General features: G+C 43.3%; 1 protein-coding gene across 12 annotated transcripts in view; it reads right to left on the reverse strand.

Annotated features, from left to right (window-relative positions):
- The window catches only part of ERC2 (ELKS/RAB6-interacting/CAST family member 2), a 960,889-nt gene that overhangs the window by 78,882 nt on the left and 861,955 nt on the right, over positions 1-20,052 (reverse strand). Inside the window, exon 20 of one of the 12 annotated variants that reach the window (XR_010947074.1) lies at positions 19,832-20,049. The exons of 10 other annotated variants lie outside the window; for them this stretch is intronic. The gene's annotated coding sequence lies outside the window, so the exon portion shown is untranslated. The remainder of the gene's footprint in view (positions 1-19,831; positions 20,050-20,052) is intronic. One more of the 12 variants, XR_010947075.1, reaches the window with a different exon arrangement.

Consider the following 20,052-nt stretch of genomic DNA (forward strand, 5'->3'; position numbering starts at 1 on the left):
CATGGCCGCTGGGCCTGCGCGTCCGGAGCCTGTGCTCCGCAACGGGAGAGGCCACAACAGTGAGAGGCCCGCGTACCGCAAAAAAAAAAAAAAAAAAAAAAAAAAGAATAGCACCCACTTCCTGGAACTTTGATGAGGACTCAATGAATCAACAGGCATGAAGCCCTCAGAGTCATGCCTGCTTTATCTCAATGTGCACTAAAGATGGCTGCTGTTACTGTTCACTATTCATGCCAGGTGTTCGGGGCTCAATTCCTGACTCTGCCCCTATCTTGCTGAGACTCAGAGGAAAGGCCATTCCCCTCAGTTAGACGAGGTTTTAAAACCACATGCTTTCTTACCTTCTCACTCACTTTATTATAATGCGGAGACCCTGAGGCATGGGGTGGACTTTGTAGAGGCTAAAAACTCTCTCACTTGATATGTCCTGTGGGCTATTTACAGCTTTCCTCTTTACTGCCGCGCCATCCTGCTCTGGTGAGTGGAAGCAGCCACGGTCCACATCTTCCTGCTAAGGCCATCTTTTTACACAAGACCCCCCCAGATGGGGTGGGGATAGAAGGATGTGTGTGGGAAGGATAACATAAGACAGACAGCAGCAATTCCTCACTGAGTTGGGAAGATTGACAGGGGAACCCCACCAGCAAATTGGAATCACACATGTAGCACTCGGGCATTCCTGTCCAAAGAGGGAGGTGTCCAAACGAATGGCTTGTCTCAAGCTGAGCAGAGGCCCTGATTTTATCACGGAGTCAATGGACAACAAGAACCAGACTTGCCTGCAAATGCCCGGGGAGTTACAAATCCAAATACGGTCTTGTCTTTGCTGTTTCAGGAGCCTGATGTATGTCTGTCCATTTGGTGGGGAGGAGCTCAGGCAGAAACCGGGTTCTTTCGAGCTGGCTTCTGCCGCCACTGTGGTCCCTGAGATTCGGTTCTTTGAGTTCCTCTGTTTACCGTAAAACTCAAGTGGTACCATCTATTAAGTCCAGATTCCCCAGCTTGTTCTGAAATAAATAGCACCCAGAATGGTCTCCATAGCTGACTGTGCTGTCAACTGGGCAGCTCTCAGCAGGGTGGGTTAACAGCCTTAGGACTAAATTTCTAAAAGGTGCCTCCTTCCAGTTTCTCATTTCTCCTGTGTCAGGGCTCAGGGTTTTTACACTGTTAACTGTCCTTGGGCATCAATGGCCCGCTAAATGGCTAGGCTGACCATCACTGACCTGGGGCTCCATTCAGCCGGATGTTCCTCCAATAACCAGCTCGACAGTCACGACCTCAGGTAGCTGCCGAGCCCACAATAATGCAACTCAGAGTTATTAGGATATGAAGAAAATTCCCTACATACCCCCTTCCTCTTTCTGCAACTGCTATGGTTCTAGGTTGTTAAAAATGTGATCTTTGTCACAGGGTGCTGCTGAGAAATGATAAGCAAGAGTTCTACTTGAATTTGCTTGTCAGAGAGAGCTCTCTGGGGGACTTCTCCCTGGAAGAGAATAAAACTCCAAACTGTATAAGGATGTTTAATTGTTACTCCCAGTCATATAGGCCAACGGTATGGCTACTGAGGGATGTCTGTGGGTTTGAGGTTTGTTGACCCCAGTCCTTCCTTTGTGGCCACGTGAATCACCTTCTTGATTATTAAGAACACAAAGTGACCTAGAAAAGTCTGCAGGTTTCATGGAAATGAAAGACCCACAAACAAACACAGCTGGTTTCAGCTTTGATGCCGATAAGCTATGCGAGGCAGAGCAGAACCGCAGAACGAAAATCAAAAACCAGCCTGAAAACAAGAAAAGAAAACCTTTTTCCTCTCAGCCTGTAGATGTGGGAGGGAGGCTAGAGGGAGCTTTGCAAAGGGCAGTGTTTGAGAGCAGGGCTTCCAGGAAGGGAGTCTGGGAGCCCTGAGCTGTGTCCTGGATCACATAGAGGCCCTGGCTGCAGGCCTGTTGTCCAGAGCACTGGCACACCCAAATGGACCCCAGGCCGGGGGAGGAACAGTAATTATGGGGGGGTAGGGGAAGGACCAGGATGAAACCAAGTGAGAAGTTGGTATTTCCCAAAAGAGAGTGGGTTGGGTGGATGGGACCATATTCCGAAAGAGAATAACCTGCTTGTAGGAGGGTAAAGCAGATGTCCACAAGCTCTCTTCAGATGCAAGAGAAGGACCCTGGCACTTAACTGCCCAAAGAAGCCCTGGGAAGACATGTGGAGCGGCCCTTGGGCTGTGGGTCTTTTTTTGCATTTCCAAGGTTAATTCCAAACCCTCCTTGCCCAGCACAAAGGTGGATTCTGGTCATGATGCTTAGAGATATGCTATTCATAGATCCCATGCTACTTGGGGAAAAGATTTTATGATGAAAGTGTAACTTTATATTACTGCATTTGACCATCGCAGCAAAAAACACAACTATTACTAAAAACATCTTACTGGGAGATTTCCCCACTCTGCATTTACAAACATAGAAACACAGTCTGAGTTGGTGACCTAGCTGGTGACCCATTTAGCCATAATTAATTTAAAGAAAACTGCATTTAAAACAACTGTAGTCTCTAATTGTCCTTAAAAAAAGAGTGCATATTTTTTAGCCAAATTTTCAAACTCTTTTTAAATCTCTTACTGCTCTAACCTTTTCCACATTTTGTGACATAACACGAAATTCCTTAACCCACCCCCCCCGGCTTGCACTATAGGAAAAAGAGATACAAACTCTTTGAAAGGAGTATTTTTATCCTTTTATTCCTTTTTCTGTGGGAAACTTAATTTTATTTATTAAAAAATCTATTGTGGGGCTTCCCTGGTGGCGCAGTGGTTGAGAGTCTGCCTGCCGATGCAGGGGACACGGGTTCGTGCCCCGGTCCGGGAAGATCCCACGTGCCGCAGACCGGCTGCGCCCGTGAGCCATGGCCACTGAGCCTGCGCGTCCGGAGCCTATGCTCCGCAACGGGAGAGGTCACGACAGTGAGAGGCCCGCGTACCGCAAAAAAAAAAAAAAAAAAAAAAAAAAAAAAAATTCTATTGTGAAATAGTTCAAACATGCAGAATAAAATTGAAAATCATGTTTTACACACTTATATACCCACTTTTATTTATATCCGGTGGAATAAATAAACCTTAACATTTTGCCATACTCCCTTCAAATCTTTTTTTCTAGGAACAAAAAATACAGATATAATTTAAATCCCCCATTCTTGATTTTCTTCCCCTCCCTTCCCTAATTCCAAAGTAAACACTAAACTGAAGTTGGTGAGTATTATTTCTATGCACGTTTGTTATGCTTTTAATACTGTTGTGCTCTATGTATTCATTAATAAATGTAGTATAAATCTGCAAGTTAAAAATTTTTAAACAAATATTTTCATACTGCATTTATCACTATTAAACTTGCTTCTTTCATTTAATATGTTTTTGCAATTTACCCATTTTAATGTAGTTGGCTCAAGTGCATTTTAATGCTGTGATGTATCCTTTTGCATAAATATACCAGAACTTCTGTTGATAAATATTTGTATTGCGTCCAATTTTTTGCTATTACAAAGCTTCAGTGATGCTAATTACACCTGTCCTCATGTACATAGAGTCAAGCATTTCCCTAGGGTATATACCTAGAGGTCGAATTGCTATGTCGAATTGTTAGTGACTGTCTAACTTAAACTTGACTAGATGTTGCTGAGTTGCTCTCCAAAGTGGTTATAAAATCCGTACCAGCAGAGCCAGGGCAATCCACTTTTGCTGTAAAGTATTATTTTCCTTGTCTGCTAGGCTGGCAATAATATTATTCAGTGGTTTCTACGTGCCGGGCCTTGTGCTATGCTTTTCAAACATATTATCCCATGTAATCCTAACAACGACCTTGTAAAACAGGTTTTATCAATCCCATTTCACAGACAGGAATCAGAGGCCTGGACAAGCCACTTACACATGGTCAAGCTAACAGTGAGTAGTGTGTTGGTCATAGCAACCAGCTGTGTCTGGCTCCAGAGCTCTTAAAAAGTTAAGTACCACTGCCTTCAAAACTGCAAAAACATCCCTTTTCATTGACCAGACCCATGATTTTAAACCACAGAGACAATAAAGTTAGCCAAGTGACTAAAAAATTGCTATGCAACTCTAGGCTGAACCCAGTCTCCTGACTCCTTACTCCCAATTTGAGGCTGGTGCAAATGTCAAGGTTGCTTCCTTAACAGTTTTCCCCAAGGGACCACAGAAGGCTCCAAGCTGGGTGGCATCAAGGGCAAGCATCTCTGCTTCCCAAGCCTAGCTGTAATGGTGTTCACAGACCCCAGCCCCTCCTTCCAGGAACAGTCCTCCAGCCACGGCCTCCCCACCATCAATCAGGGCGCCGTGGAACGCATCAGTCAGGCAAACCATTTGGAGCATTTTTCCAAGAAAGGGAACAACATCATAAAGTCTCAGCAACTGAATCAGAACAAATGGATCTTAAAGACAACTTTCAAATTAGGCCCCAGTAGGTGGACGAAATGTTAAAAAGACACATGAACCTCAGAAGTGAAAGCAGAGAGCGAGAGGGAAATCCCCTCGGCCTGATGACTCAATTCCAGAAAAACCCTTTCACCTGGTCCCCATCCATCAGCACCAGAGTCAGAAGATGCGAAATGTTGGCTCTCACTCTTAGCACCTCTGCATTAATGTTACCCACACTCTGAGTGTGGTCAAAGGAAACTGATTCTGGGACAGAGACCAGGAAATCCTGACTTGGGAAGAGTGTACCTCGAAAAAGTGGTTCCTCCTTCCCAAGTGAGATCCAGAGATGCTGATCTCCCGATGAGATCGCTGTGGGCAGGAACTGTGCTCTAACGCTTTGGTTTTGTTCACAGAAACGTTCTGTTGGGTCATGAGGGTCCCTTGGGTTGCTTCAAGTTCATTGTTTCAGTACGGCCCGCTGGCCACCTAGCCCTTCCAGAGTGGTGGACAGGCCGATTGAACCCAGTGCTTGTGCCATAACCATGGCTTGGGGTACTGTGGAAGACTCTGAGGATAACCAGATCCCAATACAGAGGCAGAGCAGGGCAAGAGTTAAGCACAGACTTTGTGGTCAGCTGGACCTGGGTCTGAATTCACTTACTAGCTGTGTGACTTGAGCAAGCAACTTAACCTCTCTGAGACTCAGTTTCCTCAGCTTTAGAGAGGGAAGTGATATCACCAACCTCAGAAGGCTACTGGGATGATAAAAAATAAAATGAAGTGTTTAGAGCACACAGCACAGTGCCTGGCACATGGCTCTGCTTCTCTCAGTTGTGGTGGTTCTGTCTGAATTAGAAAAAACACCCCCTTCTTCAAGACACTTGATGGCCATCTGGCAGAAATAATCCTGCAAATCTACAATTACTATGCGATGAATGGTGCCCCTGGAGTTGTGCAGTGGACAACCTGCACAACCATAAGCACTGGCCTTGCAAACGGTAAGTGCTCACTAAACTAATACTAATAAACTAATACTTCATCAGTAAGAATAAAAATTACCATCACCTAAGAGATCTATGAGGAGTCTTTCAGCTGGCACTGCATCCTTGAAGGAAGTTGTAAATGAGTTCCCAGGACTCCAAAAAGCGTACAGAACTCATGGTTGAGGGGTTTGGGAAGAGTGATGTGGGGAGGGCAATGAAAGGTTTTCAGGCAACAGACCCAGCAGGAGACAGGCAAGCAGAGGATTCAGAATCCTCAGGTCAAGCCCAAGAGGCAAGCCTCATCAGTCACGGGCAAGTTGAAGGTCTGACAACCAGGAGGTCATCCAGAGCTCAGCCTACCTCCCAGGACTGCACCGAGGAGCACATAGGGGCAATAATACACACGAAAGAAAATGCCGTGAACTGCACGACTTGCCGAAGGATTACTACCTTTTGCTCACGCATCTCCAGTCCGTGAAATCCTTGTCCTCCCAACAGCTTTGGGAGGTCCTGCGTTTTCACCGTACCTTTAAAAAAAATCACTTTATTGGGGTTTGTTTGTTACTAATTATAAAATTAGGACAATTTTTTTTTAAAGACAATAATTTCACTCAAAAAATGGGCCACAGATACAAATGGGAAATTCTTAGGACAAAAAAATAGCTACTGAACAAATGAAAATAAGTTACATATAAGAGAAATAAAAATTAAAACAGTGAGTGAAAATTAAAACAATTTTCCACTCACCAGACTGGGAAAAAAAAATTGACCGATGTTGTCCAAAGCTATTAAGATTACGGGGAAACGGGCACCCTCTCATCCTACTGGTGGGTGTATAAGGTGCTTTCAAACATTGTGGAAACCAGTTTGGAAGACTTTATTAAAATTGAAAGAGAGCATCCTCTGACTCAGAAGTTATACTTCTAGGAGTTGATTCCACAGAAATAAAAGCACCAGAATACAGAGCAAAACGTAAAGATGTGTTTGCTGCAGTCTTCTTGATACCACCAAAAAAACCAAACCAAAACAAAAAAACAACTGGAAACAACCTATTGCCCGTCAAAAGGGTATAACTGAATAAGTATGGTTTTCTTCCTATGGTCTGGAACAGTATGCTGCGTTAAACTTAGGAGGGAAGTCTATATACACAGATCTGAAGGAATGAAATTGATATGGTATCAAGTGAACCACAATGGCCCCAAAATGCAAATTGCAGGCCACAATTCCATAAAAATTACATATATATGTATGCATACATGCAAATAGGGATATGTGTTATAAACTCAGGGAAAAACTGGGAAGGACAAACACCAAACTGTCAACTGAGGTAGCATCTGGGCGTGTGATCCAACTGCCAAAAGGAGGGGTGCAAAACACTGACTTCCCACTTTATATCTCTATTTAAGAACTGTGGGTGATTTTCACTCGTGACTTTAGCAAATTTTTGTTCGCACAAGAATTTAAAAGCACATGCTCTATATTATTGAGCGGTTAGGAAATACTGAGAAGTATTTTTTCATTTTCGTATCCGTCTCTTCTCTTACTTAGGACTGCATTATGCCATGTACGACCTCACAGTTCTACCCCGGTGGGACCCGGCACTGTGACAGGGAGGGGAGGTCTCTGGTGCAGAAAGTCTAGTGGAGAGTCCTCAGACCCGAACCTCAAAGTTGGTTCACATGAATCAATATCGCGTTTGCACCCTTTGTTTTCCAGATGCAGACACTGGGCCTGGAACATGTTGTTACTCATGCAGGCCGGGAACTATTTACAAAGAGGATGAGAACTCAAAACATAAGCATGTGTGGTTCTGATGGAAGAAGCAGCTGACTGAAGCCCAAACCAAACATCCACAACGAGGATAAACAAGCACAGGTTTGAGTGGGTGCTGGGGGGGGGTCTCTCCTGCCAGGTTCACTGCCCTCCTTCTCTTTGCCAGACCCTCTGTCAAGCACCTGATCTCCGTTATCCTCATCCTTACCATGGCCTCCGAGGCAGGTTGGATGTATCCCATTTACTAACGAGGAAACTGAGGCTCAGAAAAAATAACCTGGTTGCATAAGGTCACACAGTGTATAAAGGACCGAGGCAGATTTTAAATCCAGTTGTGTCTGTCTAATGCCCTAACACACAGCTAAAGAAAACATGACTTCCCTGTCTCAAGGCTTTCTTGGAAGAAGCATTTGTGAAAAAGTGCAGTGCCCAAAAAGGTGCCAGCCAAAAGCGGGCTTTGTGAGGGACAGCTCTCCAATCACGCCAGGCTGTCCGCCAAGGAATAGCTGGTGAGGCTTCCTTGGGCTGTTCCAACGTGTGGGCAAGGCAGGAAGTTGGGATTCTAAGTGACCCAGCAAAACGGGAAGGGCGGCCAGGCCAGACGCAGGCTTCCTGGAGCTTATGGTAGCTCACCGATGAGTTCTGCTTACTCAAAGGCTGCCATCAGAGCCAGGAGAACAAAAGCCACTCGTGCTGACTCAGGAGCTTGGGCCACTGTGGGCATGTCCCTAAGCCCAGGCACAAGCTTTGCTCAATCCATTTTTGTCATCTGTTAAAAAGCACCTGATTGGTAAGCTTTTGTTTTGAAAATAAACACTCTCGGATTCCACACTCTCTAGGCCAATCTTTTCAGCCTTTATTGATGCTCCTATCTCTCCCCTCTGCCCTCTCCTTCTGAAGAGATATTTTTCTTTTATTCTTTTGGGATTTGCCTGACAATCCTTTTCTCCATGCTGGTGGAGCCATAGGGAAATGTAGAGAAAGATCTATTTTAGGAGGGGGTGTGGGGAGAGGATAGAAAGCGTGAGTGAGAAGGGGACTCTGCTTCTTTATCTGAAACCCATTTTCATCTCTCTCTGCCTTCTTGGGACCCCAGCTTCCTGTCTATAATGACAAAGTGTATATACATACACATTAATAGCGAGAATGAAAAATGACTAAACCACCTTGGATCAGATCACCGAAGAGATAGGAGCTAAATGATCAATAAGCCAAACCAACAGATGTAGACATCCAGGTAGTTAAATCTGAGCAATTCTGGACAGCCCCCACCCAGCTCTGCCGAAAGTATTTCCTTTCACCTGCCCACCAGTGGTAGCTGACATTCTACTATTAGAGAGTCATTCTTTGGACTGATAACAGTGCTTGTTAAAATGCACATCAGAATAACAATCTCTCATATTTGCAAAGGATGAGGTGTTTGAAGACCTCTCATATTCTTGCAATAACCTAGTCAAATAAATTCTATGAGCCCCTACTGTATGCTAGGGGCTATCAAGCCCCTATATTAAGCCTCTAATTGATAACATGCTGGTATTGCAATGGCAAGTTAGAAAGACATGATACCTTGTGCTCCAGGAGGACACGATAACGGGTTAACCATCTAGACCTGGGGCCACACTCCATGCCCTTGACTCCTGATGCCGTGCTCCTCTATCTGACTACCTGTCACACTAACGCTTGGGTGGTATGAGACACCACACCTTTGCAACCTTCCTCACCTTGGCGCAAATCAGTCCACTGGTTCATTTCCGTGTAATAGCCATCTAAGAACAGGGCTGGGCACGGGGAGATGGAAAGGAAGGGCCCCATGGTGGGGGGCGTGGGAGGGCCATCCATGGGATTCCACATGGTTGCTTAGGGTGCACAGAATATCCCAGGGACAGAAACCAGGGTGAGGATAGTATGGGAAGATCCAGAAACACACACCTCCTGCCCGTCACAATGCTCCTTGGCAAGTCTTTTGATCACTGGCTAACGTCCTCTCCCATTTCAGACAATGGTTTTTGTCCAAATTTCTCCTTATGCCTCCAAACATCTCTCATGCTCATCAGAGATCTCACCTGCTTTTAAGAGACAGTCAAGGTCATTCAACATGAGCCTCACAGATTATACTTTTCCTCACCTGGTGATATTCCCTGTCTGCTCACTGGGGATGTGGCAGGTGCTTTAACAAGCTAATGAACTCATCCTGCTACCTCTCCCATTTCCTCCGGGACCAAATATCTGAAATCTTCCTGCTTTTGTATCTTCCTACTCAGCTTCCTCTGGCTCCCTCCTCTTGGTCTACAAATAGGCCTGATTCTCTCCTATCTAAAAAAAAAATCTTTCCACACTACAACCTCCTCTCTCTCTCTCTTCAATGTCTGCGGCCTCCACCTCCTCATCTAGACATTGCTCAACTCTTCTTTTTTCACCATCTCAGTGATTTTGTGTCAGATGCCAACATTGAATCTTCAGTGCCATAAGTCATGGTCTTGCCCAGGCTTCCTTATCCTCATCGTGTATCCTGTAATAAAAAACACTGTCCTTCCTCCTCTACCTGGAATTGGCCCCCTTCTCTGCTTCTGTGACACTACACTCAGATTCTGTCCCAGCCTTGCTGACGGCTCTTTTTCTCTCCTGCATTGTCATCCCTGAGTTCCACACTCATGTATCCAAATGACCACAGAAAGAAGAGGTGGCAAAAAGATGATGGAGAAGTGTTCAAGGAGACAGAAGAAGAACTCCAAAACGTCCAAAGTCACAGAAGTCAAGAAATGAGCAAGTTTTAGGAAGGAGACAGATGTTGACAAAATCGAATGACTCAGAGTAACACTGCTAGCTCTTTCTAAGACAAATCCAGGCCTGAAGACACAGTTGCAGGAATGAACTAGGCTTTTGTGGTTTGTGGTCTACAATAGAATTTTATTAAGAAAGGCCCTCCTAGTTACTCAAAGTGCCCAAATGAAAAGTGGAGGACTCTAGGTCAGGTAGTAGTAGAAAATTCGGCCTCTTCTCCAGTTCTTTGATTATATAATATCCTTTCTCAGACTTGAAAGAACTCCTAACATATGGTTATCACCACCACCAATATCATCATCTTCATCACCGTTATTACCACCAACATCAGTATTCTCACCACCAGCACCACCACTACCACCATCAGCACATTTATTACCATTCTCTCTACCACAACCACTTTCATTATCATCATAATCATCAAATTTCATTGAACAATCTCCAAGTATGTACTTAGTATGTACCATGTTTTGTGCTGAGCACTTCATGTATATTATCTCACTTAATGTTTATATCAGCTCTAAAAAGTCAGTTTATTATTTCAATGTTACAGATGATAAAACCAAACTCAGAAAAGTTCATTAACTCACTTATGATTACATAGTTAGTATGTCCTAGAATCAGAATTCAAGGGCTGATCTGCCTGAGAGATTTTGCTTCCCTATGGCAGGCTGCCTCTCTTGAAATGTGAAAGTAGACGAACCTGCCAATGACATATTCAACAAGCTAATACGGAAGAGGAAGTTCTTTCAAAATATAAGCAAGAAATCTCGCCATAAATTGCAAACATGTTGATTCCAGAAAAGTTAACATTCCCAGTCTTGGTCACATTAAGACAAGCCTGTCTTTCAGCACACATATTTCCCAGCTTGTTAAACTGGGATGACTCTACATTTGTTCATGAAGAGTTTGGCATCTTCTGCTAAAAATCTACTGCAATGATCAGAAGATAAAAGACCTCTCTTTTCTTATTTGCTTAGAAGGACCCACCAGTTTAAAATGTTTTCTCTACTAATATACACAAAAGAGTTTATTAATCCAAAATCAAGATATCTGTTTAAATGTAGACCAAAGGATTGAGGTCAAAAAGACATAGATATGACTTGCTTATCTTTAACAGGATACATTGAAACTAAATAGTGGTTTAATAGCATCATTCCAACATTTTGTCTCCTAATGGACTTTGCAGGATTATTTTACATTAAAAATTTTCCTGTCCAATACTAAGGTTCTTCAAAGACTTTATCATCATCCCTTACCCTTTTGGGAGGTGGTGGCAGGGAAGAGAGGGGGAGGTGAAAAAGCCCTCTTGCAAATCCTTTTGCAAAGATCTTTGGCTGAACAAAGTCTTTCCCATTTAAGAGCAGGTGACAGTAAGATCTCTCCCATAGGCAGCACATTAAGACTCTCTGCAGCAGTAAACAAATCCGTTATGATGAAAGCCGGACATTCCTCAGGGCCAGGATCTAATGAAAATGTCAGTGTTTTATGCAGTTTAAAAACTGACAATTCAACGGTTTTACAGGAGCTATTTAACATTTATCATCACTTACAAGAGCTCAAATGTAGACAAGCAGAAGGGCAACAGAAGAAACCAAGTGACTCCTTGCTTAGAAGCTGCTATGTTACCCACAACCCAAGAGCATTTTACAATCTGTCAATTACCGGAACTCTTAGGCAACACAGCACAGGTCTTCGCAAAGGCAAGTTAGGAGTCTGCACTCCAAGATATAACCATCACAGTGACCATGATCTGCACTTATATTTATACCTCACCCCATTAAAGACCCAACCACTCAGGAGCCAGGATCCTAGAGAAAGCTGTTAAACCAACTGAAGGCAATGCTTAAAGGCCTCTGAGTGTCTGCCAAATTATGCTTTAGATACTATCTAAACCACTATGAGAAGAGAAATAGAATATGTAACTTCCAAATCAGTAGAGGAGAAAATAAAAAGAAATAAAGGAAGCATAGTCAATTCAAACAAAGCAGTAAAGAAGAGAAAAGGAAGAAAAAAATGCCCATGGAACATGCAAAATAAGAAGGCAAAGTTAAGTCCGAATAGATTAGTTACAATAAATATAATTAGCTTAAATTCCCCCATCACAAGACAGAGACACCCAATTAAAAACAAAAAACAAACAAAAACTCCAGCTTTATGTTGCTTATAAAAGGGACCAGGAACACACAAAGGCTGAAAATGAAAGGATGGAAAAAGCAAACACCACATTAACCAAAAGGATGTTGTTATAGCAATATTATCAGACAAAATAAAATTCATAGGTAAAAGCATTAGTAGGATAAAGGGAGAGATTAATTAATAACAAGAATAACCCACTAGGAGCTGTAACATTAGATAATGAAATGTAATACAGTTAAGATCATAGGCTGGAAATATATAAAACAAAAATTGATAGAATTACTGAGAAATGAGCAAACGCACAACCATGAATATGTGAATGCTTATCTCTAAGCAACTGAGAAGTTAAACAGCTAAAACATTAATAGAGATATAGAAGATTTCAGTTACATAATTTATAAGCTGCATCTAAAAAACAAAGAAGAGGCACTTGAAGGAAAAATACACATGCTCTTCTAGTACACGTGGAATGTTTACAAAAAATTGAACATGGGCTTGACCTTTAAAAAAACTCAACAAATCCCAAGAAGTGATATCACGTGCTTGACATCTGAACTTCTCTGTTGAAAGAATAATGAAATTGTAGAACCGTATACATCAAGGCTATTCCACCCGATTCTTTGCCTAGAGAGTTCTTCTCATTTTCCAAGCCTTTTCTTAGTGTCTCCTCCTCAAAGCAGCCTTCTCTGATCACCTTAGGTAGAGGAGGTCCTTCCAAGCTCAGTCACTGTTATATTGCTCTACTGTATCTTCTTCATGCATTTAACTGGTTTCTGAAGTCACCTTATTTGTTTATTTACTGGTTTATTGTCTCTCCCCGTGGCCTCCAACCCTAAATATAATGGAATGCATTTTTAATCTCTTGCTCTTAGAATGGAACCTGGCCATAGTAGGCACTCAATGAACATTTGCTGATGTCAGCCTGACTTGGCAGCCTGCAGTGCTCTAGCCCCTCACAGAGGTACAGAGCTGTCCCCTAGAATAGATCCCATTACATCAGGTTATTTGTGTGACAGTCTCAGTAAGAGAGAGTGAGCTTGTCATCATATCTGCATATGTAATAGATACCAAATAAACAGCTGTTGAATAAACTATGATCACCCTGTGTATCAGAAGTCTGAAACCTCGAGGAGCCACATGACCTGCTTCAAGCCACACCTTGTTAATGAAAGTGCCTGATTCCTCACTGTGAGCATCACACCGATCCCCTCCAAGCAACCTCTGAAGCACATCCTATCACGGGTGGAGGCTGCAAATGAGGACAGAGAAGACAACTTGGAAATATCTTTTTCACCAAACTCAGTGTTTCTGTTACTGTTATACAGATACCAGCCTTTGCCGAGTCTATTAAAATTGAATCAAATGATCACTTCTTGTAGTAACTGCATGTCTATCTGTACAAGGACTGCATTTTCCAAGTAAGGAAATGAGGAAGGGATAAAACTTAAAATAATAGCTTGTTGACTTAAAATCAGCAATCTGGCCATGTTGTAAGCCCAGTGGTTAAAGTAGGAGGAATCACTATGTGACTTTGGACAAGTCAACTAGTGGCCTAAGCCTCAGTTTCCCTATCTATGAAATGGTCATAATATTAGTGCTTACTTCATAGATTGCTATGAAGACTAATTAGATTAATCCATCAAAGCACTGAATATAGTACGTGTCCCAGTGAACTTGACAAATGTCACTAAGATTTCAGACCCTTGCATGGTCAACTTGATTACTTTGGCATTAGTTGTTTGCAAGCTTTGCTCAAGAAGCTGGTGTTTGGTAATCTGTCTTCTGGAGCTCTTCCGGAGAGGTAAAACGGTTATAGAATGGGCCTTAAGGTCTCCTTGAATCTGATTAAATCCATTCCCTGTTGTTAGAGCTGAGCTAGAAAAATCCTGGCCGATGCTACATGTATTTGTTGAATGGCCTTTTTACCGAAGATTTCAGGAAGATGAGGCTGCTGGAGGGGCAGCCAAGATGACAGCACTGATTAACAAAGGGGCATATTGTCCGGCACATTCTTCTCTGACCTAACCCACCTCCTGCCTCAGAAGGAACTATTCTGGAATGGAAAGTTTCACCATAAACATCTGCTTGCCAGATCTGTCCCAACACTGCAGCCACTGGTGACAGCCATCAGGCACTAAGCATTTTCCCTTGCATTGGGAGCTGCTTGAAGAAGGGCATAACCAAACTTCATGTTTATCATGGCAGAAGACAGGAGCAGCACAATTTCCATAGGGACTCCTTTTAAAGATCAAAAAAAGTTTGCATACCCTTTCACCTAAGTAATTTTATTTCTCTTATCTTTTGATTCAGAAAAACACCTGATGACAAAAAGCTACTGGGAATTCAGCAGTGGTTTGAAATGAAACCTCACTGCTCCAAGTGACTATCTTTCTTAATTCATTAATTTTTTAAAAAGCCACTCAGACCTCCCTGAAGTTTAACCACTCCCTGTCATTTTGTGTTCACTCAGGCTTTGTGCAGACAGCCAGTGAGCTGTCCTTCGGCACTCTAAAACGTCAGAGCTCATGCCGTGAGTTCCCTCCTATGGCCAAATTCTGCCACTCTGAAGAGAAGCAGACGCTCTCAGAGCTTGGGACCCTGGACCGTCACTCCTAAATGACAGGAGAAGGATGAACAGCTGGGGCTTCCGTAAAACTCAGTGGGATAAGAGCACAAAGGGATTCAGAAGCCAGAGTTAGTTCTGCATTTCCTCTATAATAACCAGCATCGATTATAAACATACCACATGCCAGACATTGTGTTTCAGCTGCACAATTAAACAGGAAGTCCTCAATAACTGCTTCTGGATGGGTGGATGGAGAAATAAATGAATTAGATATCAATTTTACTCCACCCTCCTGAAATCGGGCCTCAGCATTGCAAGGGCATTTGGATTTGCACAATCTCTTCTTTCATTTGTCAACTATTTGAGTGCCAGATCTGTGCAAAATTAGCTTGCCAGGCATCAAACAAAACCAGACAGAGAATCGGCCCTCCAAGTGTGTCCTGGCTTGGAAAGATGGAACCAGTAGTAATGACTCTGGGTCAAAGAAGGCAGTGGGTGAAGACAGTTCCTTACTCCTAGGAGCTTCTGGCCACATCCAGTAAGATTCTCTGAAGATGCTTAAAATGCCTCCCTAAAAGTCACGTAAGAATCTTCGAAGGTATGGTAAATGTTCCCTACAGGCAGCTTTGCTCTCAAGGAGGAGACCAGCAGAGGCTGATCCCCAAAGGAATGATCTCAGAGAGAGGCAGTGAAAGAGTCAGAGGAAGCAACAAAAGGAAGAGAAATAAATGCCAAGGTGCTGGCCTCACACTTGGGCACAGTGGTACTGGTGCTGTTAGTGGACACTGGGAAAACTCAGTGTCTCCTGGGGGAAGAGACCCTCCCCTGGGTTCACTCTGCAGTGAGTCTTTGGGTGTTTTCACCCATGTGGTTGCTCAGAAGGTTCTCTGCTGTGGCAGCCTCTACAGGCAGAGTCCCAGCTAGCATGGGAGGTGGTACCAGCTCCCCAGGGACACTCTTCCTCACCCCCCACCGTGCCACCAACCTCGACACACAACCAAAATAACAACTGCAATTCTCAGCTTCAATCGCCTGTCCAAAGAGAACTGGGAGCCTGCTTCTCTGTTCTCTGCTCTCGTAGCTCTCTCATCCTTCAGAACGCCTTTCAAAGTGTGAAAATGCACCTTTTTTCATGTAGATATTTGCTGAAGTCTCTGTGCCTCTGGGCTGTGGGCTTCCTGAGGGCAGGGGCAGGGCATTCCCTGTGCATCTCCAGGCACATGAGGCTGACTAGCTTCATCTTCCAATAGGAAGGGCTTCCTGGCCAGTCAGGGAGCTTTGTCACACAGTAGGAGACTTGCCTCCGTTTCCTGGGAGAACTTTAAACTTTACAAGGTAAGGTGAAGCTGAAAGGTTACCAGGACCGAGCACACCTCCACCACCCACTCTCCTTGATGGTTCCTCCAACCCACCTTTCCCTCCTCTACTGAAGATCTCAAATGAGAGTCTCCCCAAAAAGCAAATAACACCCCAAACCAGAGATGCTACACTTATAAAATGAGACAGTCCGTTACTGTGAAAGAGCTGTGGCGAGTGAAAACAAAGTCAAGACAAAAAAAAAACAAAAAACAAAAAACCATTGCCCCTGTTCTAAAATCTTTAAGAAACCCTTTGCCTCACATTTAAGTTTTGGGTTTTTTTTTTTTCCTCAACAAATCATATTTAAAATATGTGTTTCCCCTTGGGGATATTGGTTTAGAAATATTATACCGAATTAAAAAATGCTTTAGTGACCAATTCTACTTTTTAACCTTAGCAATTTTCGCTCTTCCTTCCCCTTCCTCGGTATCCCTGCTGACACCACACTCAGGGGGCATGTCTGAGGACCAGAAAGGCGGCCAGTGTGGTGTGGCAGAGCACAGGTTAGGGGTGGTGGGGGGGGACAGCATCAGATGAGCCAGGCAGGTAGGCAGGGGAGGGAGCATGCCAGGCCTTGTAGGTCTCAGCAAGCCTTTACATTTACTTCGAGTACAAAGGGAACTGCCTGGAGGGACTTAGGAAGTGAGTGTATGATGTAATTTACATTTTATAAACATCATGCTGCCTAACTGTCTGATGAATTTATGCTTTGTGCCCATGATTGGATTTCAAGCTCCTGGATGACAGGGTTAGAGGTAAACTCCTATTAATGCCCTCACCTCATGCATTCACAGGAGTTTTAAACCAATAGTTCTCAAACTTTTGTGTGCAGCAGAATCATCAGGAAGTTCATTCAAACCCAGTGTCCTGGACCCCACCTACAGAGTTTCTAATTCAGTAGGTCTGGGTGGGGCCTGAGACTCTGGATTTCTAACAAGTTCCCAGGTGATGCTGGGAAGGAGGTTGCTGGTGCAGGCAGGGCACTTAGAAAGCCAGTGTTTAAATCTGTTTGCAGAATAAATCAGTCAATGAAGGGACGTAAAAATGTTTTTTAGAAAACACAAATAGGAACAATCAGTGGTGTGACTTTGACCTAAAACGGCAATCATTTATTCTAATTTTTCTTTTTCTTAAATTATTCCCGTCCCCATATTATGTGATGATAACAAGAGGACTAACCCCTCCATGCAGAAGTACTCTGAAAGGAAACAGATCATTGTGATTAGACAAGATGAGACACTTCAGGGACTGCATCGCCAAGTTTAATTATAAATCAAATGTCATTCAAAGATTTTTTTTTTTTTTTTGCAAAAGTATGTGATTTATTTGTGTAGGCAGTAATTACCTGCCTCAATCCAGAAAGGATATGAGGTGGTGAGGCGTCTGTTGGTGCTGTTCCAAAACTGAAAATTAAACTAAACTTTCCTTGGATGCAGAAATACAGCTCACCATGGCCCATCCCTGTTTGGTTCAAAGCACACAGCACTGGTGAACACACATACTATGAGATGAGGTCGTTTAAACTCTCTTTCTTGAAGGAACCCCCAAAGTTTCTAATTTACGTGCTTATTATGCCAAAGCAGATATGCAGCTGAAGAATGCAAAGTAGTAGAGACTCAGAACCAACAGAGGCAGCAAATATTCGCAAACAATGAGACCTGCAAGGGATTAATTGCCAAAATATACAAACAGCTCATGCAGCTCAATGTCAAAAAATCAAAGAACCCTATCAAAAAATGGGTGGAAGTTCTAAATAGACATTTCTCCAAAGAAGACATACAGATGGCTAATAGTCACATGAAAAGATGCTCAACATCGCTAATTATTAGAGAAATGCAAATCAAAACTACAGTGAGGTACCACCTCACACCAGTTAGAATGGCCATGATCATAAAGTCTACAAACAATAAATGCTGGAGAGGATGAGGACAAAAGGGAACCCTCCTACACTGTTCGGGGGAATGTAAATTGGTATAACCATTATAGAGAACAGTATGGAGGTTCCATAAAAAACTAAATACAGAAACACCATATGATCCAGGGACTTCCCTGGTGGCACAGTGGTTAAGAATCCACCTGCCAATGCAGGGGACACAGATTCGAGCCCTGGTCCGGGAAGATCCCACATGCTGCAGAGCAACCAAGCCCGTGCGCCACAACTACTGAGCCTGTGCTCTAGAGCCCACAAGCCACAACTACTGAGCCCGTGTGCCTAGAGTCCATGCTCTGCAACAAGAGAAGCCACTGCAACGAGAAGCACGCACACTGCAACGAAGAACAGTCCCCCCTCGCCACAACAACAGAAAGCCTGCATGAAGCAACGAAGACCCAACGTAGCCATAAATAAAAAAATTAATTAATTTATTAAAAAAAAATAAAAGCAAATACCATGTGATCCAGCAATCCCACTCCTGGGCATATACCCAGAGGAAACCATAATGTGAAAAGATAGAGGCACCCCGATGTTCACTGCAGCACTATTTACAATAGCCAAGACAGGCAAGCAACCGAAATGCCCATCAACACAGGAATGGATAAAGCAGATATGATACATATATACAATGCAATATTATTCAGCCACAAAAAGAACAAAATAATGCCATTTTCAGCAACATGGATGGACCTAGACACTGTCATACTGAGTAAAGTAAGTCACACAGAGAAAGACAAATATCATACGATATCGCTTATATGTGGAACCAAAAAAAACGGTACAAATGAACTTATTAACAAAAGAGATATAGAGTCACAGATGTAGAAAACAAACTATGGTTACCAGGGGGGTAAGGTGAGGGGGAAGGATAAATTGGGAGATTGGGATTGACATATACACACTACTGTATATAAAATAGATAACGAATAAAGACCTACTGTACAGCACAGGGAACTCTACTCGGTACTCTGTAATGACTTATATGGGAAAAGAATCTAAAAAAGAGTGGATATGTGTATATGTATAACTGATTCACTTTGCTGTACACCTGAAACTAACACAACACTGTAAATCAACTATATTCCAATAGAAATTAAAAAAAAAAAAGAACCAACAGAGGGACAATATACTTCAGACCTAGGATAGTTGGCACAGACCGCTACACAGGAAGCACCCAGGGTCTCTGAGGGTTTACCTTGCCTCTCCACACGTGAGTCTGCAGTTTCCACGTGTACACATCCATCCATCCAGAAACTGTTATCATAGCCCAACCAACAACAGGCAGTACAAACTTAGGGATGGCTGGGGGCTTGAGGGGTTCAACAGGAAGCCCTTTTGCCTAAGGTCTACAGGGTCACAAATTCACATTCTGCTTAGGGAAAAAGCTGGTTAGACATACCCCAGGACTGTTTGGGACTAGACCACCACAGATGGGTGGTCCTAAATGAAATCTCATCTATTCAGTAGTTATTCGGGAACTCATGGTCTAAGAGGTTGGCCAAGGAGGGAGGAATTCAAAACATCAAAAGCCAGAGTTTCAAAACAAGAAAGTCTGCTGAAAATCATAGGCCGTGAAAAGCAAATGATAAATAGTCATGAAATAGGAACCAATGAATGAACCGTACTCTCTATCCACATAGCAAGACACAAACAACTGGAAGCCGATGGACAATTTACTTCATGTGGATGATGAACCTGGATCTTTGTTCTATGCTGGTGGGAATTCATGGAACAGTCTGGCTATGATTTAACCACAAAAATAGCAACCCCTACACTCTAGCAAAACATAAAGTACATATGAGCCCCCAAATCCAAGATCAATATTCAGAGTCCCTAAAACCCAACTCCCCATGGCATTTGCAGTTACCCACCTCCGAAAGGGTAAAAGTAAACATGGGACCTGCTCTGGTGTTAAACTGCCACCGGATCCTCCCCGCTGTCTCCCTCCTCCTCTTCTTCTTTACAGACACGTAAAGTTGGATCTCTTGAAGGAACTGGGGGCTCCCACTCTAGGCAAAGGTTGGACAGGTGATCAATGTACAGCATGAGATTTGACTGTGCCTCCGTGCCTCCGACAGAGCTGGATCATCTG

The sequence above is a fragment of the Pseudorca crassidens genome, chromosome 10, assembly GCF_039906515.1.
Source record: "Pseudorca crassidens isolate mPseCra1 chromosome 10, mPseCra1.hap1, whole genome shotgun sequence".
Taxonomy (NCBI): domain Eukaryota; kingdom Metazoa; phylum Chordata; class Mammalia; order Artiodactyla; family Delphinidae; genus Pseudorca; species Pseudorca crassidens.